General features: G+C 43.0%; 1 protein-coding gene across 7 annotated transcripts in view; it reads right to left on the bottom strand.

Annotated features, from left to right (window-relative positions):
• Positions 1 to 27,373, bottom strand: part of ATP10D (ATPase phospholipid transporting 10D (putative)) — a 109,080-nt gene that overhangs the window by 54,825 nt on the left and 26,882 nt on the right. The window contains exon 3 of one of the 7 annotated variants that reach the window (XM_077815693.1): positions 23,906 to 23,987. The exons of 4 other annotated variants lie outside the window; for them this stretch is intronic. The gene's annotated coding sequence lies outside the window, so the exon portion shown is untranslated. Of the gene's footprint in view, positions 1 to 14,266; positions 14,288 to 21,507; positions 21,683 to 23,905; positions 23,988 to 27,373 lie in introns of those variants that run through there. 2 more of the 7 variants (XM_077815694.1, XM_077815697.1) reach the window with 2 other exon arrangements.

A 27,373-nucleotide genomic window follows, 5' to 3' on the forward strand; every position in this document is an offset into this window, starting at 1 on the left:
CCTATGTGGTGTAGCGCCTCCTTACTACCTCCTTACTACCCCCTAACAATGGCCCTGGCTTTTATGTGCAGAAAATCAGTTGTTGTGACACAGTTGGGCCATGGAGTTTTTATAGCAAGTTGGGGGACCTCAGAAAGAAAGAGGTTGAGAACCCCTGATCTAGTGTATTTCCCAGTGGAAATCCAAGCAAGCATTATCTTCTGCACCTTCTAGCGCCTTCTACCTGGTATACACAAAGATTAAATCCTCTCTCTATTGAAGTCAATCGGAATTTTGCCATTGACTTCAATGGGGCCAGGATTTCACACTGAGTGATGTGGGTGAAAGCCATGGCAATGTTAATCTAAACAAGCAATGCTTCTTGTGGGAAAGGGGACCAGCTGGAGAGGTGCAGGATCCAGGAGGATGGAGCCCAGTTTCTCTATGGGGTTTTCAGATCACCACACACCATATTGACTCTGCAGGATCCAAACCCCCTTGCCTCAGAGGATAATTAACAGCTGTGGTTCTCGAACTTTTGTACTGGTGACCCCTTTCACATAGCAAGCCTCTGAGTGTGACCCCACCTTATAAATTAAAATCACTTTTTTATATATTTAACACCATTATAGAAGCTGGAGGCAAAGTGGGGTTTGGGTTGGAGGCTGACAACTCATGACCCCCATGTAATAACCTCACGACCCCCTGAGGGGTCCCAATCCCCAGTTTGAGAACCCCTGATTAAGAGGATATACCACAGGAGAAAAGTGTAGTTTCCAGTGGACTTTGTTCAATGTTATGATTCCCCCCCACCCCCCCCGCCCCATCACCCCCCAATCACTGGGGACGAGCAAGCCAATGGAGACATTTACTAAAATATGGATTTGGTGAATGAGAGAGTCTTGTGTTCCACAATGAAAATAAAGCTACTTGCTTGAGATTATTTATAAACCCAATACATATTTGTTGACCATTTCCTTTCCTTTGACTGTAAGCTCTCTGGGGGCAGGGACTCCATCCTCCTGTGCAGCACATGGCACAATAGGGCCCTGCTCCTGCAGGTGCGACGAGAATATAAACACAATTATAATTTTGTACTGTGTCTATTCAGTAAAGCTTTCATTTAAAGGGTTTTAAGAGCCTAGCTGCTCATTGAGGTTTAGTGATTACTTTAGAAGGATTCTGAGGCTTTGCAGCACTTTGATGAATAGGGTTGCAGACAACTCTGATCTAAGGGCCAGGAAAACTATGCAGGTGAAAGTGTAAGGGGAGGAAAGGGAGGCTGAAACAACTAGACAGAGAGGATGTCTCCTCACAAACAAAAAAGCCATGCAAGTGTCCCAGTGCACACACTATATTTTTCAATGTGTGATCTTATGAAAACTGGAGTGGGTCTTTTTTCTCTAACCTCAAGTGCATTATTTTATACTTGTACTATTTTATTCCTGCATTTACACTGTGCAATGCGGAAATGAAAGAGTCCATTTCAAAGCCTGGGCAGAAAGTGGAAGAGGTCAGCTTAGCGTAGGAACCTCATTGGGATCTCCATGTCACATTTCCTGGCAAGTTGGGCACAGCTGTGAGATGAAGTGAAAAGTCCTTTGGTCTCACACTCCTCTCAAATTGCAGCTCCTACTCTCCTCTCAGCTTCCCTGGAGCACCTGTCCTTCACCTGTTCCCATGCCAACTGCAGCCATGTTGCTACTGCTCTGATTTTTTCCTTAGTCTCCTGAGCCTAGCCATATCTCCAACTAACCACCACCCACATCCTCCTCCTCCAGCCATCACTTGCTATAGATACATCTCAAGCTCTCAGTTTTCTCCCATCTGTAACTTTACTTATCTATCCAGGCTCATGACTCCTGCTCCTCCCCATTGTGCCCAGGGCTACCTCTTTATCTCCTCCTTCCCCACAGGGCTGCATCTCTTCCTCCTCCTTCTCTAACCAATGGGGATGTCACAGCTCCACCCACTTTCCTGATGCTCCTCTCTGCTCTGGCATGCTCTTCCTTCCCTTCACCACTGTTCAAAAACCTCCCCTATGGACTCACCACCTACTTGATTTTCTTCCACCCTTTTATTCCTGAACAAATCAAATATACTTGGGAATGCAGAAATTAGTTGGGACCGTCCTAACTATTTTGTATGTAAATAGTCATTCTTCACTTCGCCTTCACAAAAATATTTCCAGGGAACAATTTCCTTAATTGAAAATTAACTAAATAAGGGGAGACGGAGAGAAAGGAATAAAGTGACAAGCTTTTCCCAAGCCAACTCCTCCATTCCAACTGATAAGGAAGCTTGCTCTCCAGAACACCTCAGGAAAAATGCCTGACCCAGCCCTCCCCCAGGGTGCAAAACATTCCTGAACATGAAATAAAGCGGGGGGGGGGGGAGGAGAAGTACAAGTCCTGCAGCTGCACAAAATATGCAAATGCTTCCTGGATTGCTTTTTTCCAAGGGTATGCCTGCAATTAGACATCCACAGCTGGTCTGTGCCAGCTGACTTGGGCTAAAGAGCTGTTTAGTCACAAGGTCTGAGAGCCCAGGCTCCAGCTCAAGCCCAAATATCTACACTACAATTAAACAGTCCCTTAACCCGAGAGCCATGAGCCCAAGTTAGCTGGCACATACCAGTCGTGGGTGTCTAACTGAAGTATCGACATACTCCCAACTGTTTCATCCAAGAGCCCACCATGCCAAATCTAGGTTTGCATAAGAGATCATACCATCACACACCGTTGCTATCCTCTGTTATTCCTACAAGGATGCAAACAGTTCGTAATACAGCACAGTATGTCATCTGTCCAAATATTAATCAGATAGAAACATGATTACCTTTGCAAATTTAACAAGATCAACCTAGAAAGATAACTTCTTAGGAGAGACCAGGTGGATGAGGCCGTATCTTTTATTGGATCACTTGTGTTGGTGACGGAGACAAGCTTTTGAGCTTACACAGAGCTCTTCTTCAGGTACACTGGAAAGTTGATCCAATAAAAGATATTACCCTCACCCATCTTGTCTCTCTAATATCCTGGGACAAACATGGCTACGCCTCTGCCAACAATTTATTATGAATCATCCAATAGCTAGCCCTTACATTGTAAAGTTATAACTCCTATATAAATTAATTTATCCTATCCTTTTGCACAAAGGGGTGTTTTATAGTGTTTACCTCTCTCTCTTTAGACAGTATAAAATTAATTAATTAATTACTCAATCATCCTCTCCCCTCCTCCTATAAAGTTAATAGCAGGTATAGGCTGACAAACACTTCATATTAAAATTAAAGCCGATCGAAAATTTTTAAACATTTTTTCCTAAAACCATTTTCTAAATGGAGAGTCTTTGTGAAAAAAATTGGTTTTTTCATTTTCTATTTTTCAACAATACAAAAGAAAACAATGTAGTCATTTTTCAGTATATTATTATTTTTCTTTTTCCTCCTCTTTCTTCCCCTCCCTCCTTTTTCTGGTGGAAAAACAGGGTGATAATGGGGTATGTGTGCAAAAACTAAACACCCCACACATAAATGATTTTCAAAAATAAATATTTTCATGAAAAATTCTGAAAGCTGTTCCTTTTCACAACTTGCACAAAAATTAATTTTGCAAAATAAATTCCCCGATTTTTGAACAGTGCTAAATACTAAACTTTCTCTTAAATAAAATGAGTGAGGCATTAATTATTCTATCATTGCTTTAAAACATTAACTGTTTGTGATGTGACAATGCATCTTTTAGCTAGCAAGTCAATCATCCCTCATAAAGGGCATTTATATAAAAATGACAACTTACTGATGCTTTTACAGTTCCAGAAGATATAAACCTTCCTGATTATTTCAGGAGAACATGTAATAAAAATGTAGATTATTTCTCTGATAACATTAACATTCCTTTACTAGGTTCTCTACTGACTTAGTCATTTCCTAAATCATGGCCTCACATAGGATCAAATATAATATTGTGCTTGAGTTTTCCAAAATCTTGTTGTGCAAATAATGTTTTTTAAATTCAACAGAAAAAGTGATCTCAGTACAATATTTTCAGTTAAATACTCAAAGAAATTATTAATCTCACCTCACATATCTTCAAAGTAATCTGAACCAAGATAAACACTTGAAAATAATTACCTCATTACTAATGATCAACAGCAAAATTAACGACTTCTGTCCCATACACATGGCAAGATTCTTAGGCCTCATTCCACCCCCTTTGTGCAACTCCAACAACATAAATGGGCCAGAGAGTGGGCCTAACAAGACAGATGGAGATTGTCCAGGTATGAGAAAATCCTTAACCGCCCTAGGGCCAATATAGCAGGCTCTATGCTAGCCCCTCTCAGCTCCCCTTAGTGTAGAAGTTGTGCCAGTCTGGTGGTGAAATGACAGCTTTAGGCCTCCTTTCCCTCCTCCTCACCAAGTGTAAACCTATCGGACCTGAAAATCTGAACCATGGATTGAAAAACAGAGCTGGGATTTAAAGATGTGAGGGAATCATATTATTCTCATGTGTACAGATTAAATCTTTATGGGGGCAAATAACTGAAAAAGTGCCTGATCCAAAACTGAAGTCAATGGGCAGACTCCCCAACATTTCAATGGACTCTGGACGAACAGACACATAGTGAGCAATTTTGGGGATTTGTAGTTTCAACCACTGCAAAAGGTATTTAATTGCAAGATTTTAGTGAAATGCAGACTTGGTCTAATTCTCTACAGAACTTGCCTTTTGTTGCCATAATACAAACTAAGCACATTCTGTTTCTAAAATGGTTTTAATACCAACTCTGCAGGATATTTTTTTCCAGACATGAATCAAATTGATTTGGATGATTAATTTATTCACAGATTAGAAAGATCTTCTTGCTAAACACAAAGGATTTGGATTACTTCAAACAACTACTAGACAGTAATAGTAATTGAATAATAAGCAGCATGTAAGTTGGTTTGAGCATTTTCCAACCAGCATTACCTATTTATCTTTATATTTCCTCTATTCTTATGTCTCATTTTACCTCTTCTGTAATGTCTGTAACTCATTATCTAAGGTTTCAGAGTAACAGCCGTGTTAGTCTGTATTCGCAAAAAGAAAAGGAGTCCTTGTGGCACCTTAGAGACTAACCAATTTATTTGAGCATGAGCTTTCGTGAGCTACAGCTCACTTCTGTAGCTCACGAAAGCTCATGCTCAAATAAATTGGTTAGTCTCTAAGGTGCCACAAGGACTCCTTTTCATTATCTAAGGTACTTCTTCTGAAAACGTGGTTAATTCTGGCACAGTTAGAATTTTGCTGCAAAAGTTTAACTCTCCTGTTCTCTGCATCTTTTCATTGGCACTGTTATGACACATGCAAAATATGATGGAAGCATTGCTTGGGAGTGGTTGGTTTTTTTGAGGGGGAGGGGCCTTAAAACACCAGTACTATAAAATGCTGTTGTTAAAATTAGGTTCTCCTATCTTGCAGTTAAGAAAAAAGTTCTTTTTTAAATGCTGTGTTTTCTGTAGTCCTTGTAACCAAGTACTTTCTCAGACCCCAATCCTTCTAACACTTAAGAAAGTGAAAATACTTTACTTATGTTGATCAGTCTCACTGTGAAGTTATGTACCTGCTGTGTTTGCAGGATTGCAGCCTTCCTGTAAGCATGTTTGCAAAACCACGCACATTTTTCTCTGGGCTTAAAGATATTCAGTATACTTTTTTTTTTTAAATGCACATTACACTATCTGCAAGCATAACCTAATTCAAATAAAACTGTTAGTAGAGAACTTTGACTTCTAAACCAAGTCCATGCAAACATGCCTGATGCACTAATCCTTAATGTGGGCCAAAGCTCCACTCCTTCTATAAGATCCATGAGGTAAGACCAGCCATCACACCTAGATGTAGCCCTAATTGAAGTCAGTAGGGTTTCTCATGGGCACAACTGTCCAACCGAATGAAGCTCATAAATAAACCAAACGAAAAGTAATTTTCATTGGACCACCAAAAGACTCATTTTGACAGTTTACATCCCTAACAATTTTACCTGTCACCTCCAGCTAAGATATGACAAGCTGTTAAAAAAACAGCACACATTTTTGTTAGCAGAAAAACTGCATTCCTCCCCCACCTTCTCCATGCTTCAAAATGGCTCCACCACTTTTGGTGAAATTGTAAGAAAAAAAAATTGCTACCTGACTTATAGCAGGCCTACCAAATTTCAGTCAAAAGGCTAACACCCTTTCATTCTGAAGTACATGGGTGTAACCTTAATATAGGTACTGCTATACCAGGAGTGGGTAAACTTTTGGGCCTCAGGGCCACATCTGGATGGAGAAATTCCATGCAGGGCCATGAATGTAGGGCTGGGGCAGGGGGTTGGGGTGCGAGAGAGAATGCGGGGTGCGGGAAGGGGCAAGGGGCTGGGGCAGAGGAGGGGTGCAGGGTATACGAGGGGGCTCAGGGAAGAGGATTGGGGTTCCAGAGGGGGTGAGGAGTGCGGGAGGGGGCTCAGGGCAGGGGACTGAGATGCAGAAGGGGTGTAGGGTGCGGCAGGGGGTTAGGGTGCAGGCTGGGTGCGGCAGGGGGTTCAAGGCAGGGAGTTGGGCTGCGGGGTGCAGGAGGGGTTTGGGGTTCAGGCTCTGGCCCAGCACCGCTTACCTGGAGCGGCTCCGGGGTGGCAGCAGCACACACTGGGGCCAGGGCAGGCTCCCTGCCTGCCTGCCCTGGCCCCACGCCGCTCCCAAAAGGGGCTGGCACCACGTCCCTGTGGCCCCTGAGGGAGGGGAGGCAGAGGGCTTCGCGCGCTGCCCTTGTTTGTGGATACCTCCCCCGAAGCTCCCATTGGCTGGGAACGGTGGCCAATGGGAGCCACAGGGGTCGGTGCTGCAGGTGAAGGCAGCGCATGGAGCCCTCTGCTCCCCGTCCCTCCGGGGCCACAGGATGTGGTGCCTGCCGCTTCTGGGAGCAGCACGGGGCCTGCAGTGCCACAGGGGGGGCAATCCCAGGGGCCGGATCCAAAGCCCTAACAGGCCAGATCTGGCCTCCAGTTTGCCCACCCCTGTGCTATACGCTCCACCAATAGTATACAACTGTTTTTAAATACAGTTATATTTAAAGAGACAATGATGGTTAGTTTAGGTCCAACATTAGTGATATTAAAAAAGAGGGTGCAAAGTTAGATTGTAGCCCCTGAATTTCACATTCCTGTATGTACCCGCAGTCAGCCATTTTGTATGGTCAACCACTGCCAACTGAAACCCGAACATCATACAGCTAGAAATAATCTTAGGCCCTGAGCGGCAAGGCTGTGCAGCTGCATGTTTGCACCTCTGTTAATCAGAATGGGAGGCTGGGACAGGGAGTTAATGTTCCATGAAAACAATGAATGTTTGGACAGCTGACTTAAGTTTTAGGTGCCTCTGACATGTAAGTTTATTGTTATGATTGGAAATGTTTTGCTGATAAGGAGAATAATAAATTGTTATTGGCTGTTGTTAGGGAAATTATTAGCCTATTAGGGGCTATTATGAGTTATGTGCTTTATAAAAAGTTAGAAAGTGTGCTTTGGGGCAGTCTTAGGAAGCTTTTCTTTGGGCAAGGATCTGACACTTAAGTTCCCCAGCAGTGAAACAGAAGGAAGGCCCTTGGAAGACTGGCTGCTGATTCCTCTAAACCATCTTATCTTTAGTAAATATAAAAATATAGGATGTTCTGAACCTAATGCTATAGCGAGTGAGTGTGTGTGTGCTTGAGACCTAATAAAAAGTAGTTTTAGATAAAAGCATTCTGATTGTATCAATCATATATCAGAGGAACTCTGTCCCCATTGATTTATTCCTGACACCGCCTAGGGAGAAACAGTTGGGAGAGAATTGCTTGGGTTCTGAAAATCGTGGGTAACAATATGAATATAAATAAATGTTTTCATGAGGGACAAGGTTTACCATTAGACAGAGCAGAGATGTGTGTCCCTGTCTTCTACCTTAGATTTTAAATATCAGCTTTTCGACTCCTGGAAAAGAATTAGGGGCAATAAAATTAAAAGTGGGCATGGTGCCGAATTGGTATGGCCATACTGAATGAATGATGAGAACATGGCTTGACATGACTGAACTGTGAAAGAGGATTCTCGGAGCAGAATTCTTCTCTTAGCATCAGGCAGATGGCAGAGGTGAAACTGACTGGCTCCATGGTGCATGTATGATCAATACTGATCTTTGGGTCAGCAAGTATGTTTACTTGAAACAAATAACATGTGTAAAACATCCTGAGTTCTGAACATCCATCCTGAGTGGAGCATGGGCTGACCAGGGCATCTCAACCCTGTTAAAGGACATCACGCAGGGGGCTGAAGTGAATGATTAATAAGGGAGTGAATGTGTGGCAATTTTCAGTTGGCACCACTCTGCAGTCTCCTCCTAAAGTATTAATTAGGTAAAAATTAGTAGCCACACGCCCATGGGCATGCTTTTAAGACATGTGACTCCTTCGAGAAAAAAAGAGTACAAAAATCAAGCAGATTAAATTACTGTTGGGGGGATTTCTTAATTAATGCTTAAAGAAGCAACGCTGCTAGACAGAGTAGCCAAAACTCTGCTCCATGGGCTCGAGTAGGACTGTGAGCCAGAGGGGTTTCCAGGCAGTCAAGGAATCCGAGAAAGACCAGAGGGCTAAGGAGACAAACCTGGAGAGGAGAAGTCGTCCATAGAATTTGGTAACCACCTTCTCTGTTTGCCGAGCAGGAACTGTGTGAGGCTAGCACAGGGCCTGTTTGTGTATGTTTTTGAAAGAGAGGCTCACTAAGAGGAATGTATAGCTCTTAATGTATAGTTCTTTAATGTCTACCGTAGGAGTTATGTGCTTAATGTAACCCTTTACCGCTTGTGTAATTCCTTTTCAAATAAACTGCAGTGTATGCAAATTAATTACTGTGGACCTTTTTCATTGGTATGATAGTAATCTGCTCCGCTGGGAGCCATTAAAGATCCATTCAGGGGTAGTAGCTCCCTGGTGCCAACAGTGACCCCAAGAATTTAATGGGCCTGAGTGACAGGTAGGAGGATGGTGTTGTCCACAGTGATTAAAAAGGGAGATATTGGGTAGAGCATGGAGAGAGTAGGAGATTAAGCTAAAGAAATGTCACTAAAAGCTTGTCTACACTAAAAAGTTTTGCTGCTTTAGCTATACCAGTATTAAAGCATCCTCAAGCTCAAATATATGACTATTCGAAGGACAAATAAAAAAAAATAAATCAGAGGCTTTTGTCTCACCTCATGCCCTTTTTCTTATGGTTGTCCCCTCCCATAAGCTTTCCACACCTTCTACGCTTTAGAATGCCAAGAGCTCTGAAATTAAAACAGCTTCAGAAACATTACTTGCCAAAAGAAATACTGTTCCCAGTCCAGAAGCAAAAACAGAAGTGATATGAAAGGAAAAGTATTAATCTCTCATCAGCTAGTAGGTGCCTCCCACTGGAAAAAGAAAAATAGGTTATCTCTAGAGGAATGGTTCAAACAATATGGGAGGTGGCTGTTATAGAAAAATTAATGCACCAATTACATACCCACAAAACAGACAAATAGATACTTGGATATATGATTATCATTTATTCAACAAAGTATATTCACCTGCAAAAAGCAAAACAAAAAACCCAGCATTTCTGTCCCATTTTTGACTACTTTTTTGGATATGCCTGGATTGTTAAATATGTATAATCAGAGATTTCAGTCAATTTAATAAAATCACTAGAAACAACTAGTGTAAAGAGGTTCACTCGGTAACATGGAACACTGTTAAATAAAGAGATCCAATGTTTATATTACGGTATAATGTTTCTCTAAAGAAAAACTAACTGTTGTAACAATTATTGTACTGTCTCTGATTTTTACATGGCTAGGATTTGTAAACCTGTTAAAACTTCCTTAATAAAGTGATAGCAGTTAAGCTTTCTGAACTCAAAGATTGACTGTTATAGAATAAATTCTACAAGTGCCGAGAAGGTGGAAGAGAGAGTGCAGATGAAGAAAAGGAGCACTAAAAGCAGTCTGGATATACCAATAAACATCCACAACAGGCAGCAATTGCTGCAAGGAACCATCTCGATAGAATTAGATCAAATAGTAAAATATGCATGTTCTAGGTACTGACAATAATGGAACTCCTAATATTGCACCGAATGAGTCTTTCATTCCTAAACTCTTCATAATGTAGGATTCAATTTGTTGAGTGCCCATTTGCTGCCAACCCCACACGCTTACTGAATTCAGGAATTCTTCCGAGAATAGCAAATTCTACTAACAACATCCATACAGAGAACAGTGTTTCCCCTACCTATCTTAAGGACATCCTCATGAAAGATAACATGTAATAAGAGAGCCTCGTCGTAAAGGGTATGAAAAAGCAGGAGCATCAGTTGTTTCTCAGCCAAGTTCTAAGTAGCAAAAAAGAGGAAGTTTGCATTTGGTGGGATAGTGTTCCCAAGCAGCACTTTAATGTTGTTGCCCCTTCTCCCCTCAGGCCGCCAACAGGGGGGGAGAAGGAGCAGCTGCCCCGCGGATGGCTGACCCCCAACCCCACCCCTTCTGTTGGAGCCCCACCCCTTCCGGGAGCTGGAGCCAGCCTCCAAACCAGTAAGTGTTGAGTGTTACTTTCATGTATATATGAATAATGTCTCTAGCACATGTGAAGAAGAGGGCCTAAGCTCATTTGCTCTGATGAGTTTAAGAAACACGGCCACAAAGAATGAGTAGGGAGTCATAACTGGACTATGTCCTTGGGGCTTTGCAAGTCTTGAGAAACAGCAAATCCCCCTCAACCTTCTTTACTGTGATAAATTGGCAGGATTTTCACAAACTGAGTTGCCTTAATATTATGAAATCAATATAAATGTTACTTCTTTAAACTTGCCTTTAAACAGCAATTTATGCAGGGGGATGTTTTTTCCCCAGGATTTCTCTATCCCATTGTCTTTAACGTGGCTTGTGTGATTGCAGCAGCGCTGGGAGAAAGCTCTCCCAGCGCTCTGAAAAGACCACCTCCACAAGGGGCGCAGCTCCCAGCCCTAGTGCACTGTCTACACTGGCGCTTTACAGCACTGAAAATTGGCAGTTTAGACAAGCCCTTCGTCTCTGTCAAGCTACCACTATTATGTAGCCATCTTTAGCATGAGTCACACAGGTTTATTACTGCACCTTTGTATGAAGCAATAGTTCTTTCACAGCTTTGCTGAAGATTAGAGGAGCCGCAGGAAAATGACAAATCTGTAGCAATGAGCTCTTGCAATGTATAATGTTCTTGCGTAGGACTAAATCAGTAACTGTGACGTGTTCTCCAGCTCTGAGCACAATTAGAGTTGGGTATCACCCAACACTCTTTAGATTTTGACTTAGAATTATGAGAAATTGATTTTTGTTATGGACAACAGCATTTATTTTCCAATAAACATCAAACATATTTGATGGGGATGTTTTGGCAGGGAGAGGCCAGAGGGAAAAGCACAAGGGGAGACTTCTTTCATGAGATGCTTGAAAAAACTTCCACAGCTCACTGAATGCATTACAAAATTCAGATCACACTTACATGACTAGATAATTTGCATGCAGTGTGAGATTAAAATCAGGTGTCTCTAAAAGTTGAAGAGTTGTGTCTTCGGTAATAAGCAATAGAAATAGGTACTTTCAGAGTGGTTGTTGAGAAAGGGGAAGTAGAAGAGAAAATATTCCTCAGACTTGAAGACCTCCCAAACTCCGACAGCTACCTCCTGTGGCTTGCTTACTGTGCTCTTGAAACTTAAGAAAAGGAGTACTTGTGGCACCTTAGAGACTAACCAATTTATTTGAGCATGAGCTTTCGTGAGCTACAGCTCACTTCATCAGATGCATACCGTGGAAACTGCAGCAGACTTTATATATACACAGAGAATATGAAACAATACCTCCTCCCACCCCACTGTGTATTGTTTCATATTCTCTGTGTATATATAAAGTCTGCTGCAGTTTCCACGGTATGCATCTGATGAAGTGAGCTGTAGCTCACGAAAGCTCATGCTCAAATAAATTGGTTAGTCTCTAAGGTGCCACAAGTACTCCTTTTCTTTTTGCGAATACAGACTAACACGGCTGTTACTCTGAAACTTGAAACTTAAGATACATAGTGTTTCTTTGCTAAAAAAGGGCATGTATTGAGCATTTTTAAGTTACAGGGTATGCATCACTGTTACGCCAGAGTTCTTTATCCAGAGGGTAATGCTAGAATTTTGTTGTAGCAACTTAAAGGGAAAGTCATGAGGGAATTATATTGACAAAAACAATTTTAAGGAATCAAGTCACAGAAATTCACACACAAAATACCCTAAAGGCAGAGTGGGGACAACAGACACGGCCAAGCCTGAGTCACAATGCATCCTGACAGTACAAAAGGGAGAACTATGTCAGTGAGCCCACCTCTCTTGAAAACCATCTAAACAGGCCACATATGGTATGTCTACACTGCAATTAAATCCATGAGGCTGGCCCACATCAGCTGACCCAGGCTTGTGGGGCTCAGGCCTGTTTAATTGTGGTGTAAACGTTCAGGCTGTAGCACAGAGTCCCAGAGCCCAGGTTCCAGCCCGAATATCTATACTGCAATTAAACAGCCCCATAGCCCAAGCCGCATGAGCATGAGTCAGTTCACATGGGCCAGCCACAGGGGTTTAATTGGAGTGCAGACATACCCACATAGGCTTACTACCTTTGGCTTGCTTTTCCTTGATTCATTTAAAGATTTTTTTTAATTGGGATTGTGCTGCTCCTTTAAAAGCCTAAAAGGTTAGAAACAAGCAGGCAAACAAAACCTAATTTAGAAATAAACATTTTTTCCTGCTTGTGTTTTAACCTTATAAAAATCAGGAATGTAAAGTCTGGGCTTCCCTGCATACTGGAAAGTGTAAGGGACGTTTACTGTTAACTCTTAACATAGTATTTGAACAGGTGAAGATGCTGAAGATTTAACAAAAAACAAAGCTTTAAAAACCCTTTTTGCTTTTAAAACGGTTCTACTTTGACTCTTTATCCTGTCATATCATTTTTCATATAAGCTCTCTGGCCTACACGGGACAGGAAATTGCAATGTAAAAGACAAGCGAGTTATTTTTAAAGCTACTTTTCACACCTTTTTTGATCATCATAAAGAAGCCAAAACTGGTACAAGCCCCATTTCCCCCGCTTTGTTTCACAGGTATTCAAAAATGACCTGCAGTAGAAGCCTTACTCAGACATGGTCACTTGCACCATTTTTAAAAGTCTCATTTTTTTAAAAAAAGAAAAAATTTAGATATGGACTTTGCAAACAGAAAAGAAAAGAATCTAAAAGGTCAAATGTTAGGTTTTACAGCTGAAACAATATCCTGTGGAGCAGATTCTGGTCTCTGTGATACATTTGGAGTCATTAAATAACTGGATTCAGAGTCACTGAGGCTCTCTCTTCACCACAAAGAAAAAATGTATTTTTGCAACAGGATAACTAATGTGCATTAGCTATCCTGTTGTAAAACCATAGTGGAGACAGGCACTGAAGTTTTTACGTCATGGTACTGTCAAAATAACGTCACTTTTCTTCTCCCATCCTTGCTCTTTTGCAAACTCCTTCGACCTCTAAGTTCTGAGCTTCTCATCTTCACTCACAAGGCTTTGCTACTACTCTTCCCTCATCCCCCTACAGTCAACAGGGTCTAGCAGACTGAACAGACCGGAAGTCTGGAACTACTGAGTTCTAATTACCACCTCGTTACTGACTTGCTGTGTAGCCTTGGGCAAGTCACTTAACTTTTCTGCATCAGCTTTTCCTCTGTAAAATTACCTGTCTTACAGTGATATGGTATGGATTAATTAGTTAATAGTTATAGTGCTTTGAAGCTGTATATCACTATATATTGTGCTACTACACTCACACATCATTTACATTTCCCTGTACACCACCCTCACTTTTTTCTTGACCACTCCCTTTGACTCCTTCCATCCTCTCCTGACAACATGCCTCCTTTCAGGTCATTATTTTCACTTGCAATGATCTCCAAATTATTGTTAGCTACGTGAGCTCACTCACACACACACACACACGCATACATACTCCTGTTCCACAAAGCTTTCCAACTGTTATGTCTCTAACTCACTGTGTGCGCGTGTTCTGATTTGGTATCATTTTATACTGTACCTCCACATGTCTAGACTGACCTACAGGTATCAATGGAAGGCCCTCTGCTTCTGCACCAGGTCTTTGTTCCCAATGGAGCCACTCTGCCAGAGCTCCCTTTTAAAGGATACTGAAGGGCTACATTAACTTTCCTGGAAAAATCTCTGCAGGGGCCAATCAAAAGAAAGATAGACAGTGCATATGCTCACCAGGCCCACTTTCCATTGCCTTCTATTCATGGGTTTTCAGCCTCTTAGGGAGCTCTGTAAGCAAAGAGGTACAAGCTGTTACAGATGTTGGTTCTGAAGCAGCTGATACCACCTTCCACAGGAAGGATTTGATACACACACAGAGGTCGCAGCTGCATGTGAATCATATGGGCCTCTGTTAGTTGGCCAGTTTTACCTACTGCGCAGGCCCACAAATACCTGTGGCAGTACACAAATAATGACGCTTTGATTTCAGTGTCAAAACTACACAGACTAAATGTACACAAGGCTTTATGTTTTAGCCTCCTAATCTGTTTTGACAACGAAGAGTTATTAAACATGCAGAGGTTTAGAGAAGTAATGAGCACCCACAGGCCTAAGGATCAATTTATATTGTGGAAAGCAAACAATAATAATCCTCTCTTGGGAAGGCATTTGTTATTGTTTTCTCTGTAACAAGAAACTGCAAAAGGCACTAACAAAAGTCTTTGCAAATCCAAATCAAATCTGCACGGAGTCATCTTTAATGGAGTTGCCTTTAGTAAATCAGAATTTGAATTCTCACATATAAAACAAGATCAACATTTTTTCTGGGACACTTGTGTTACAAACAACAGAAGCTACCTGTGCAGTTAAATGGCCTGTAGGCATACAGAATATAGCCTGCAGACATCTGAACTCCACCAACTAAGAGAAAGGTTTGGCTGCTTTCAATTCTCAGGCCCTACTCCTCCATTGCCTTGTAACTTGTGTAGTAATTTATACTGATGTAAAGGGGATGTAAAACACTACCAGATCAGAATAGCACACAGGTGAAAGTAACTATGGAAGGTGCACGTCCATGCCAGTATCTGACCCTACAGTGCTACCTACAAGCCTGATTTAGTACAGGGAACAAGTAGAAAGCTTGACAGTGCGTTAGAGTACAATAAAATCAGAGTTTACTGTACATTCAGAGTCACAAGGGCACAGAAGTGGGATCTGAACAAATAAAGTGACAAGAATCCACACTCAGCTCACTCCAACCCCATGCAAAATGACACCTGAGAAGCAGTAGGAGCCAGCAGCAGCAAAGAAGTTTTCCCCATGGAACATGGAGATTTTTTAACTGTAGCTTCTCTCCGCACACCCTTCCTCAGCAGCACTGCTGCCTTCATGTTGGCTCTATCCCCATCAATAGCTCCCCAACATTGAGAGTGAATGGGTTTAAAGACGCCTCTACAGCTTACAAGTTGCCCCCGTCATAGAAAGATGCTCTGCTCCATCCCACACGCTGCCTTCCCTCGAAATCCCTTTCTCATATTTCCCGTCCTCTTCTGGAACCCTTAACACACCTTAACCTGCATAAGACCTCCTCTGGTTTCTAAGCAGTTCAAATACAGTTAGAAGCCCCTGCTCAACACAGCAATCAGCAAGGTGCCTTCTGCAGCTGTTAGGAACTACCAAGTGCCGGGGAGCTGGCACAAGGACAATTACAAGATAATTTAAACTGTAAATAAAATCCCACATGACTGGATAATGTTGATAATGTCTCAGGGAGTGGGAGTAATACCTTTAAGTAAAACTAGATATGGCCCCAAAATTGGAGGAGGATATTTAGGATCCATATCACAATTTTGCATCAATCCCTGTATTTATAATAGGCCAAATCTAAATGGCCCCAGATTTTGAGGGTTCAAAATTCAGATCTGAATTTTGCAGCTCAGTCTCAGGCTCATCATGTTCAGAATGGGGATACGTGAATGCCACGGAGTTTCAGGTTCCACACCCTTTTCCGAAATCCTTGACCACAGGACTCCCTTTTTTAATCCTGCCCTCTCTCTCTCTGTTCCTCTTCAGAGCCTCTCATAAATGAAATGCACACCTTGCTTATGTTCACGTGGCCAACATACAATGTTCTATTCTATGCTCCCAAGTGTTTCTATCTATTTAGGGCCATGTCTACACTAGAAGTATTTTACTGGTATAGAAATACCAGTACACTACACCAGCAAAGTGCTCCTAGTGTGGACGCAACTGTACTGGCAGAACTACACTTAGTACAACGATAGTAAAATTGGTTTCAGACTAGCAGCCGTGTTAGTCTGTATTCGCAAAAAGAAAAGGAGTACTTGTGGCACCTTAGAGACTAACCAATTTATTTGAGCATAAACTTTCGTGAGCTACAGCTCACTTCACCGAATGTATCCGATGAAGTGAGCTGTAGCTCACGAAAGCTTATACTCAAATAAATTGGTTAGTCTCTAAGGTGCCACTAGTACTCCTTTTCTTTTTGATAGTAAAATTGCCACCCACAAGCAAAACAAGCGATACAAGCAAGACCTGAAATTTTAATGTAAAAAACAAGCTGGGGAAATACCCTTCAGGTCTTCTTAGAAAAAGGGCACAACCCACATTTGGAAAAAAAAAAAAATCCTCTGTGGGTCATCCTCAAAGAAAACAAATTTTTTAGTCCTTCTTTTGAATATAGCTTTCTAAATGTGAACCAGTGTAGTGTTATTTTCCCTAAAATGCGAGGAATGAAGTACCCATTCATTTCAATGGGACGTTAACTCCAAAGCTAATGGCAATTTAACCGTCAACACTAATTACATCACTGCTTTCAGTTTAGCAGAAACAGCCACCTACTCCCCTTGGCCATTATTCTTAGAAGTCTGAGGCTATATCTACACCAGGGATTGGCAACGTTTGGCACACGGCCTGCCAGGGTAAGCCCTCTGGTGGGCCAGGCCGGTTTGTTGACCTGCCGTGCCCGCAGCTTTGGCCGATCGCGGCTCCCACTGGCCGCGGTTCGCCGCTCCAGGCCAACGGGGGCTGCGGGAAATGGCGTGGGCCAAGGGATGTGCTGGCTGCAGCTTCCCGCAGCTCCCATTGGCCTGGAGCAGCGACCTGTGGCCAGTGGGAGCTGCGATCAGCCAAACCTGCGGACGCGGCAGGTCAACAAACCGGCCTGGCCCACCAGAGGGCTTACCCTGGCAGGCCGTGTGCCAAACCGACCCGGCCTGCCAGGTTAAAACATTGCCGATCCCTGATCTACACTATGGGGTCTATAGTAGCACACCTGCAGAACCGTAGCTATGCCGGCATAACCCCATAACGTAGATACAGTCTATAGCGACAAAAGTTTTTTTTCTGTCACTGTAGAAACAGTACCTCCCTGAGAGGCCATAACTAGATTGATAGAAGCATTATTCCATCAGCCTAGCTGCGTCTACACAGGGGGCTAGGCTGGCATAGCTACGGTTCTCTGGGATGTGGATTTTTCACATCTCTCAGCACCATAGCTCTGTCAGCCTACATTTACTTCGTAAGCCCCTAGAGGCAAGAACCCTCTCTTCTTTTTATACAGTGAGGCACCAACTATATTTTGGGCTTTCCTTAAGTTATAATGCAAGAGCAGAATTGTGTGTGTGTGAGATTGCATAGCAATATCCAGAGAAGTCATGTTGTTATTGTAAGGGAATTTTTGCTGCCATGACACAGATGGTCCGCAAAACAGTATACTGTACAATGGAATTAAAGATAAAAGTGAAATTTAATTGTCCAATTCTGCAATGAATCAATGACAAAGCTGAAGTGCCTACCAGGTGAGAGACATTCAGTACATTTGTCTGTAATAATACACATTTGTCCACTGTTCGAAGATATTCTTGACAGGAATAACCTGTGAATCCACTTTAACCACTACAAAAGGTGCTGTAACACTGTAAAGCGTGCCTGTTGAACGAGAACAGCTTCAGACCTCTGAAACAAGTTCAGTAGGCTCACTACCAACAATATCTCACAGCTCAACCACAAATAGTTTTTATTTTAGTTTCTCATATTGCTAAAAAATGAAACTGTATGGTGTAGTGGCCTGAACACAAGATAGAGACCAAAAACCTCCCAGGTTCTAACCGTGGGCCTTCCACTGACTTATGCTGTGACCTTGAGTTAGTCACTAAGGGCAAGGTTTTTGGTACCTCCCTAGAGATTTTGGCCTTGTCTTCGCTAGGAAAAGATGTCATAGAGTGGACATACCCTTTCAGAGATGCTGGGCACCCAAAGCTCTCAACTGCAGCATCCACAATCAGTGACCATTTTTGAAAATTTCAGCTTTCATCTCTCTATCTCAGATTTTCCTCCTCTAAATAATACCTTCCTCATAGGTCAGTTGTGAGGATCCATTATTAGATAACAACAGTACAATAGTTTGAAGGATGACCCAGTGGTTAGGATAGCCTAGGATTTGGGAGACCTGGATTCAAATCCCTGCTCTGCTACAGACTTCCCGTGACACCTTGGACAAGTCACTTAGGCCAACCTAGCTATGTCACTCAGAGGTGTGAAAAAGCCATTCCATCGCTGTAGCAAGTCTCTACACTATAGATACTATACTGGAACAGCTAAATGCCACAGCTGTGGCACTGTATTGTGGGCATACCCCAATTGTCTCCGTGCCTCAATTCCCTATCTGCAAAGTGGGGAAAATAGCCCTTCCCTACTTCACAGGGGTGATCCAATACATTAAATACATTAAAGATTCTGAGGTGCTCAGATACTATATAGAAGTATTAAAATAGCATTAAAATAAATCCTACTGTTCAATATCCAAAACTGCAGCACAACAGTTTCCCCTTTAGGAACTATTACTTCTGTGTAATTTTAAGCAACTTTTTGTGCTCAATTTTAGATGAAGTGCCCGATTCTGCAACTTATTTTATGCAGGTACTTCTCTGTGACCACATGAAGACCCACGGATTTCAATAGGACCCCGTGTGTGCCCACGTCTGCCTACTTGCTACAAGTTGCAGGGACTAAATCCTTAATTACTACAAAATATGGAAAAAAACCAGTCCCTCTCCCTAATGTCTGTGACAAATAATAATAAAAAAAATCCAATTCAAACTTTCACTTTCTAGATTAAGGTTTCTGCCTTTCTGCAAAGCTCAATGGACTACATTTACATAAAAAGGAAACGTCTGACGGGAAGCAGCTCCTAAAATAATATAAGTAAGTTTCACTTCAAGTTCTCCATTGTCTGACATTTACACATAATCCCTTGTATTATCAATAAAAAGAGTAACATGGAGACGATAATGCTAAACAGCAACACTACAGAGTTTTCCATAATACTAGCATGTATATAGACTAGATCACATGCTTTCAAAGCAAAAAAAAGCTACTGAATTAGTAAAAACAGGACTTCTCTTATGCTACAACCAATGCATCTAAGAACATAAGAACAGCCAAACTGCGTTAGACCAAAGGTCCATCAAGCCCAGTATCCTGTCCTCTGACAGTGGCCAATGGCAGGTGCCCCAAAGGGAATGAGCAGACAGGTTAAAATCTTTGAGTTTAATACTGAAATTCAAAGGTCAAATATACTGCATTGTAGTATCTCTTCTTACAGAATGATTAACACTCCACTGAGCCCCACGGGCATGACCCTGCACTATTTATGCAGTGGTTTTGTAGCCAGTGTCGGTCCCAGGATATTAGAGAGGCAACGGGTGGGGTAATATCTTTTATTGAGCCAACTTTTGTTAGTGAGAAATAAGCTTTCGATCTATACAGAGCTCTTCTACAGGTCTGGAAAAGGTACAATACTCTTTTATTTAGCTGTGACACTCTTAGTACTTTTCTCAGACATGAAGAAGAGCTCTGTATAGCTTGAAAGCTTGCCTCTCTCACCAGCAGAAGTTGGCCCAATAAAAGATATTACCTCATCCACCTTTTCCTTCTACTCAGTTAAAACTTTATCTGACTAAAGAGTTCAGATTTCACTGAAAGAACTGCACATGCTGTATTCCCATTTGCAGAAGATTTCCAGGACTGTACCTATTTCTATACTGGCAAACTTTTCTACTTTATTCATAATCAAGTTCTAACTTAAACTTGACTAGAAAATATTTGTTTTTCTGATCATCAATTTTTCCATGGAACTGTTGAGGCAGTTTGAGTCTGATCCTTCAAAGGTCTCACACATTGGGCACTAACAACGAGGAGTCCTTGTGGCACCTTAGAGACTAACAAATTTATTTGGGCATATGCTTTCGTGGGCTAAAACCCACTTCATCAGATGCATGGCGTGAAAAATACAGTAAGCAGTATATATATTACAGCACGTGAAAAGATGATAGTTGCCGTAGCTTAAGCTACGGCAGCAGAGACTGAAGGTTTCCTAGTCTGAAGGTACACAATATTTTATTAATTGTGTACAGACTGAAATCAACAATAACCACACACTTTCCTAGCTATTATTTTCTCTTGGTTTGAGCATTGGCCTGCTAAACGCAGGGTTGTGACTTCAATCCTTGAGGGGGCCATTTAGGGATCTGGGGCAAAAATTTGGGATTGGTCCTGCTTTGAGCAGGGGGTTGGACTAGATGACCTCCTGAGGTCCCTTCCAACCTTAATATTCTATGATTCCGCTTCCTTCCCCACATTTAGGGGCATAGAGAGATAGGAAAAGGGCCAGTGCAGTTACTAAATTCTTTGTGACTGGACCATAACAACACAGACTAGGATCTTCACTTGGACTGTGCCCTCAGTTCTAGCATGTTTAATAATGTATTAGTAGTTGGCCAAGCCCAATACAAAAGAAGTCTGGTATGAAATGTGTACACTGTATAGGGCCTAGTGCAAGACCTCACCACAACCACAGGCAAACCAGCAATTGTCTCTCTGAATTAATGTACAGGTTCTCCTTTATCTTCATAATTATAAAGCAGTTCCACCAAACACCAAATCTAGGTTTTGCTTTTACATACCTTATCATTGGTACTTTTGTTACCCCCCCCTCCCCCCCAACGCCAATGAGGGAAAAGAATCGGCTACAAAATATATGCAGAGTCTGACTGTATTTCATGCTTCTCTTCCACCCCCGCACGGCCTAGTGCAACCTTCCTACAGAAGATGTAGGGCTGTCTGCATTCAGAAAATAGAGGTAATGCATTCACTCCTATGGGGCACAAATAAACATAATCCGGGGGTAGCTAAAAGAAAATCATGCAGGACGAATGGCCTGAATTAACCTATGGGGCACTCCTGAGGGATTATCACGCTGCTCCTCGGGCAAACCACCACAAGCTTCAGCAGGAACCTGAGCGCCCCAGCCCAAAGGAAGCCGCGCGGGGGCCGGGGTGGAAGGAAAGAGTTAGCAGCAGGGGTTTCACGCTTACCAGTCCCGCTATGCGCATCCCAGCGTCACGGCCGCGAGCCCCCAAACCGCGGCGGAGACGCGGCCGCGCAGCGTGGCCAGGTCACGCGGAAGGCGCTTCTGCCCCAGCCATTTCTGCGGCCGAATCCAGCGCCGCTGCGCCCCGCGCCTCACTCAGCACCAGGTCCCTGCCTTCGCGAGGCTTCGGCTGGGACATCCTCCTTCCCCGGGGGGCTGCAGGGAGCAGCGAATCACAGCCCGGCCTCGCCCCCTCTGACGTCTCCTCCAGGCACCTCTTGAGCGGCTCTCCCTCACTCCCTCTGGTGGGAGCACCGCAGCCTTTCTGTGCTCTAGTATGTTCACTCTTCTCTCCGGACCTCGCTTCTCTTTAGTTTTACCTTTCCTGTCTTCTGCTCTTTGCTTCCTATCTGCTCCCTTTTCTTGTTCTGTCCTCTCCCCTCTTCCTTCCTTCTTCTCCGCTGTTCCACTCTGCCCTTATCCCCGTGCTCTGTACGGCGTTGAGGGGGAGAAATGGCATGTGCGCCCATTCACGGTACAAAATTTCGTGGAGGTAATGAGGTTCACCACTTGTTTTAACAAAGCTGCAGACCTGGTAACTTGCGTTGATTTGGAGGAGGAGGCGGCTTTCTTATTTTGGGAATTCTTTTAGGGCAGTGTTTAAATTGCTCTTGCTACGTGTGTGTTTGAATGAGTTATTAAAAACTTCACTTACGATTATTTGAATTTCCCCGAAGGTAAAAATTTCACCCATTTTAAAAGAGCAACCCTAGAAACTGAGAGAAAATAATGAACATATAAGAGGAGTTACTGAGTAGCTGTAGACTTGGCAAAAGCAGTGTTGTTTTCCTTTTGTTTGTTTTAGAAGTGTGAGGGGTAAAATACACACACACACACACTGATTGGGATATGAGAGACCACAGAATCATAGGTTTCAGAGTAGCAGCCGTGTTAGTCTGTATTCGCAAAAAGAAAAGGAATACTTGTGGCACCTTAGAGACTCACCAATTTATTTGAGCATAAGCTTTTGTGAGCTACAGCTCATTTCATCGGATGCATTCAGTGGAAAATACAGTGGGGAGATTTATATACATAGAGAACATGAAACAATGGGTGTTACCATACACACTGTAACGAGAGTGATCACTTAAGGTGAGCTATCTGCTACTCAAGATCCACAAACCTGGAAATCGTGGACGCCCCATCATCTCAGGCATTGGCACTCTGACAGCAAGATTGTCTGGCTATATAGACTCCCTCCTCAGGCCCTACGCTACCACCACTCCCAGCTGTCTTCAAGACACCACTGACTTCCTGAGGAAACTACAATCCATCGGTGATCTTCCTGAAAACACCATGCTGGCCACTATGGATGTAGAAGCCCTCTACACCAACATTCCACACAAAGATGGACTACAAGCCGTCAAGAACACTATCCCTGATAATGTCACGGCTAACCTGGTGGCTGAACTTTATGACTTTGTCCTCACCCATAACTGTTTCACATTTGGGGACAAAGTATACCTTCAAATCAGTGGCACTGCTATGGGTACCCGCATGGCCCAACAGTATGCCAACATTTTTATGGCTGACTTAGAACAACGCTTCCTCAGCTCTCGTCCCCTAACGCCCCTACTCTAGTTGCGCTATATTGATGACATCTTCATCATCTGGACCCATGGAAAAGAAGCCCTTGAGGAATTCCACCATGATTTCAACAATTTCCATCCCATCATCAACCTCAGCCTGGACCAGTCCACAAAAGAGATCCACTTCCTGGACACTACGGTGCTAATAAGCAATGGTCACATAAACACCACCCTATACTGGAAATCTACTGACCTCTATTCCTACCTATATGCCTCCAGCTTTCATCCAGACCACACCACATGATCCATTGTCTACAGCCAAGCTCTACGATACAACCACATTTGCTCCAACCCCTCAGACAGAGACAAACACCTACAAGATCTCTATCAAGCATTCTTACAACTACAATACCCACCTGCTGAAGTGAAGAAAGAGATTGAGAGAGCCAGAAGAGCAGCCAGAAGTCACCTACTACAGGACAGGCCCAACAAAGAAAATAACAGAACGCCACGAGCCATCACCTTCAGCCTCCAACTAAAACCTCTCCAACGCATCATCAAAGATCTACAACCTATCCTGAAGGACGACCCATCACTCTCACAGATCTTGGGAGACAGGCCCGTTCTTGCTTACAGACAGCCCCCCAACCTGAAGCAAATACTCACTAGCAACCACATACCACACAACAGAACCACTAACCCAGGAACCTATCCTTGCAACAAAGCCCGTTGCCAACTGTGTCCACGTATCTATTCAGGGGACACCATCATAGGGCCTAATCACATCAGCCACACTATTAGAGGCTCACTCACCTGCACTTCTACCAATGTGATATATGCCATCATGTGCCAGCAATGCCCCTCTGCCATGTACATTGGTCAAACTGGACAGTCTCTACGTAAAAGAATAAATGGACACAAATCAGACGTCAAGAATTATAACATTCAAAAACCAATCGGAGAACACTTTAATCTCTTTGGTCACTCACAGACCTAAAAGTTGCAATTCTTCAAAAAAAAAAAAAAAATTCAAAAACAGACTCCAATGAGAGACTACTGAATTGGAATTAATTTGCAAACTGGATACAATTAATTTAGGATTGATTAAAGACTGGGAGTGGATGGGTCATTACACAGAGTAAAACTATTTGCCGCCCCCCCCCCCCCCCGTTCCTCAGACATTCTTGTCAACTGCTGGAAACTGTTTCTCCCCCCATCCCCTGCTGGTAACAGCTCACCTTAAGTGATCACTCTCGTTACAGTGTGTTTGGTAACACCCATTGTTTCATGTTCTCTGTGTATATAAATCTCTCCACTGTATTTTCCACTGAATGCATCTGATGAAGTGAGCTGTAGCTCACGAAAGCTTATGCTCAAATAAATTTGTTAGTCTCTAAGGTGCCACAAGTTCTCCTTTTCTTTTTACAGCATCATAGAATATCAGGGTTGGAAGGGACCTCAGGAGGCCATCTAGTCCAACCCCCTGCTCAAAGCAGGACCAATCCCCAACTAAATCATCCCAGCCAGGGCTTTGTCAAGCCTGACCTTGAAAACCTCTAAGGAAGGAGATTCCACCACCTCCCTAGGTAACCCATTCCAGTGCTTCACCACCCTCCTAGTGAAAATTTTTTCCTAACATCCAACCTAAACTTCACCCACTGCAACTTGAGACCATTACTCCTTGTTCTGTCATCTGGTACCACTCAGAACAGTCTAGATCCATCTTCTTTGGAACCCCATTTCAGGTAGTTGAAAGCAGTTATTAAATCCCCCCTCATTCTTCTCTTCTGCAGACTAAACAAACCCAGTTCCCTCAGCCTCTCCTCATAAGTCATGTGCTCCAGCCCCCTAATCATTTTTGTTGCCCTACGCTGGACTCTTCAAATTTTTCCACATCCTTCTTGTAGTGTGGGGCCCAAAACTGGACACAGTACTCCAGATGAGGCCTCACCAATGTCGAATACAGGAGAACGATCACGTCCCTTCATCGGCTGGCAGTGCCCCTACTTATACAGCCCAAAATGCCGTTAGCCTTCTTGGCAACAAGGGCACACTGTTGACTCATATCCAGCTGATCGTCCACTGTAACCCCAAGGTCCTTTTCTGCAGAACTGCTGCCTAGGCATTCGGTCCCTGTGGCAGTGTATGGGATTCTTCCGTCCTAAGTGCAGGACACTGCATTTGTCCTTGTTAAACCTCATCAGATTTCTTTTGGCCCAATCCTCTAATTTGTCTAGGTCCCTCTGTATCCTATTGCTACCCTCCAGCATATCTACCTCTCCTCCCAGTTTATTGTCATCTGCAAACTTGCTGAGGGTGCAATCCACACCATCCTCCAGATCATTAATGAAGATATTGAACAAAACTGGCCCCAGCACCGACCCTTGGGGCACTCCACTTGATACTGGCTGCCAACTAAACATGGAGCTATTGATCACTACACATTGAGCCCGATGATCTGGCCAGCTTTCTGTCTACCTTATAGTTCATTCATCCAGCCCGTACTTCTTTAACTTGCTGGCAAGAATACTGTGGGAGACCGTGTGAAAAGCTTTGCTAAAGTCAAGAAATAACACATCCACTGCTTTCCCCTCATCCACAGAGCCAGTTATCTCGTCATAGAAGGCAATTAGGTTAGTGAGGCATGACTTGCCCTTGGTGAATCCATGCTGACTGTTCCTGATCACTTTCCTCTCCTCCAAGTGCTTCAGAATTGATTCCTTGAGGACCTGCTCAATGATTTTTCCAGGGACTGAGGTGAGGCTGACTGGCCTGTAGTTCCCCAGATCCTCCTCCTTCCCTTTTTTTAAAGATGGGCACTACATTAGCCTTTTTCCAGGCTTCCGGGACCTCCCCCGATCGCCATGAGTTTTCAAAGATAATGGCCAACGGCTCTGCAATCACATCCGCCAACTCCTTTAGCACCCTCGGATGTAGTGCATCCAGTACCATGGACTTGTGCTTGTCCAGCTTTTCTAAATAGTCCTGAACCACTTCTTTCTCTACAGAGGGCTGGTCACCTCCTCCCCATGCTGTGCTGCCCAGTGCAGCAGTCTGGGAGCTGACCTTGTTTGTGAAGACAGAGGCAAAAAAAGCATTGAGTACATTAGCTTTTTCCACATCCTCTGTCACTAGGTTGCCTCCTTCATTCAGTAAGGGGCCCACACTTTCCTTGACTTTCTTCTTGTTGCTAACATACCTGAGGAAACCCTTCTTGTTACTCTTAACATCTCTTGCTAGCTGCAACTCCAAGTGTAATTTGGCCTTCCTGATTTTACTCCTGCATGCCTGAGCAATATTTTTATACTTCTCCCTGGTCATTTGTCCAATCTTCCGCTTCTTGTAAGCTTCTTTTTTGTGTTTAAGATCAGCAAGGATTTCACTAAAAAGAAAAGGAGTACTTGTGGCACCTTAGAGACTAACCAATTTAGTTGAGCATAAGCTCTCGTGAGCTACAGCTCACTTCATCGGATGCATAAAGTGGAAAAACAAGCCAAGCTGCTCACCTGCCATATTTACTATTCTTTCTACACATTGGGATGGTTTGTTCCTGCAACCTCAATAAGGATTCTTTAAAGTACAGCCAGCTCTCCTGGACTCCTTTCCCCCTCATGTTATTCTCCCAGGTGATCCTGCCCATCAGTTTCCTGAGGGAGTCAAAGTCTGCTTTTCTGAAGTCCAAGGTCCATATTCTGCTGCTTTCCTTTCTTCCTTGACCAGACACGTCGTTTGTTCCACCAGCAGTCTATATGCAAACTCTTGGTTACAAAACGCTCGGCAGTCTGGATCTTGGCAAACAGTGCAATTAGTGAGAAAGTAATTGCTGACTGGCATTTTAAGCACCTTGTCATCTAACCCAGAGCGTGGCTAATTGGTGTTTAGAGTGCCAACTTCAGCTGGTAGTTAATATGCAGATTAAACTGTCCAATATCATTAACACCCTTAGAGCTAAAATGGGGCTAGTAATAAAGAGAAACTTTGCAAAATGTCTGTGTAGAAAAGTGCTTGTATTATGAGCTCTCACACCTTAGTTAAAGGGAGAGAGGCAGCTGCTCTTTAATAAAGGCCTCCTTTCTTCCAAGTGCTCATTATGTTTAAGTGTTACATAAATCTTTCTTTTTGAATTAATATGCAAACTAGATACCATTAATTTGGGTTTGAATAGAGACTGGGAGTGGCTGGGTCATTACACATATTGAATCTATCTCCCCATGTTAAGTATCCTCACATCTTCTTGTCAACAGTCTAAATGGGCCATCTTGATTATCACTACAAAAATGT

Source organism: Eretmochelys imbricata, chromosome 4, assembly GCF_965152235.1.
Source record: "Eretmochelys imbricata isolate rEreImb1 chromosome 4, rEreImb1.hap1, whole genome shotgun sequence".
NCBI classification, from domain to species: Eukaryota; Metazoa; Chordata; order Testudines; family Cheloniidae; genus Eretmochelys; species Eretmochelys imbricata.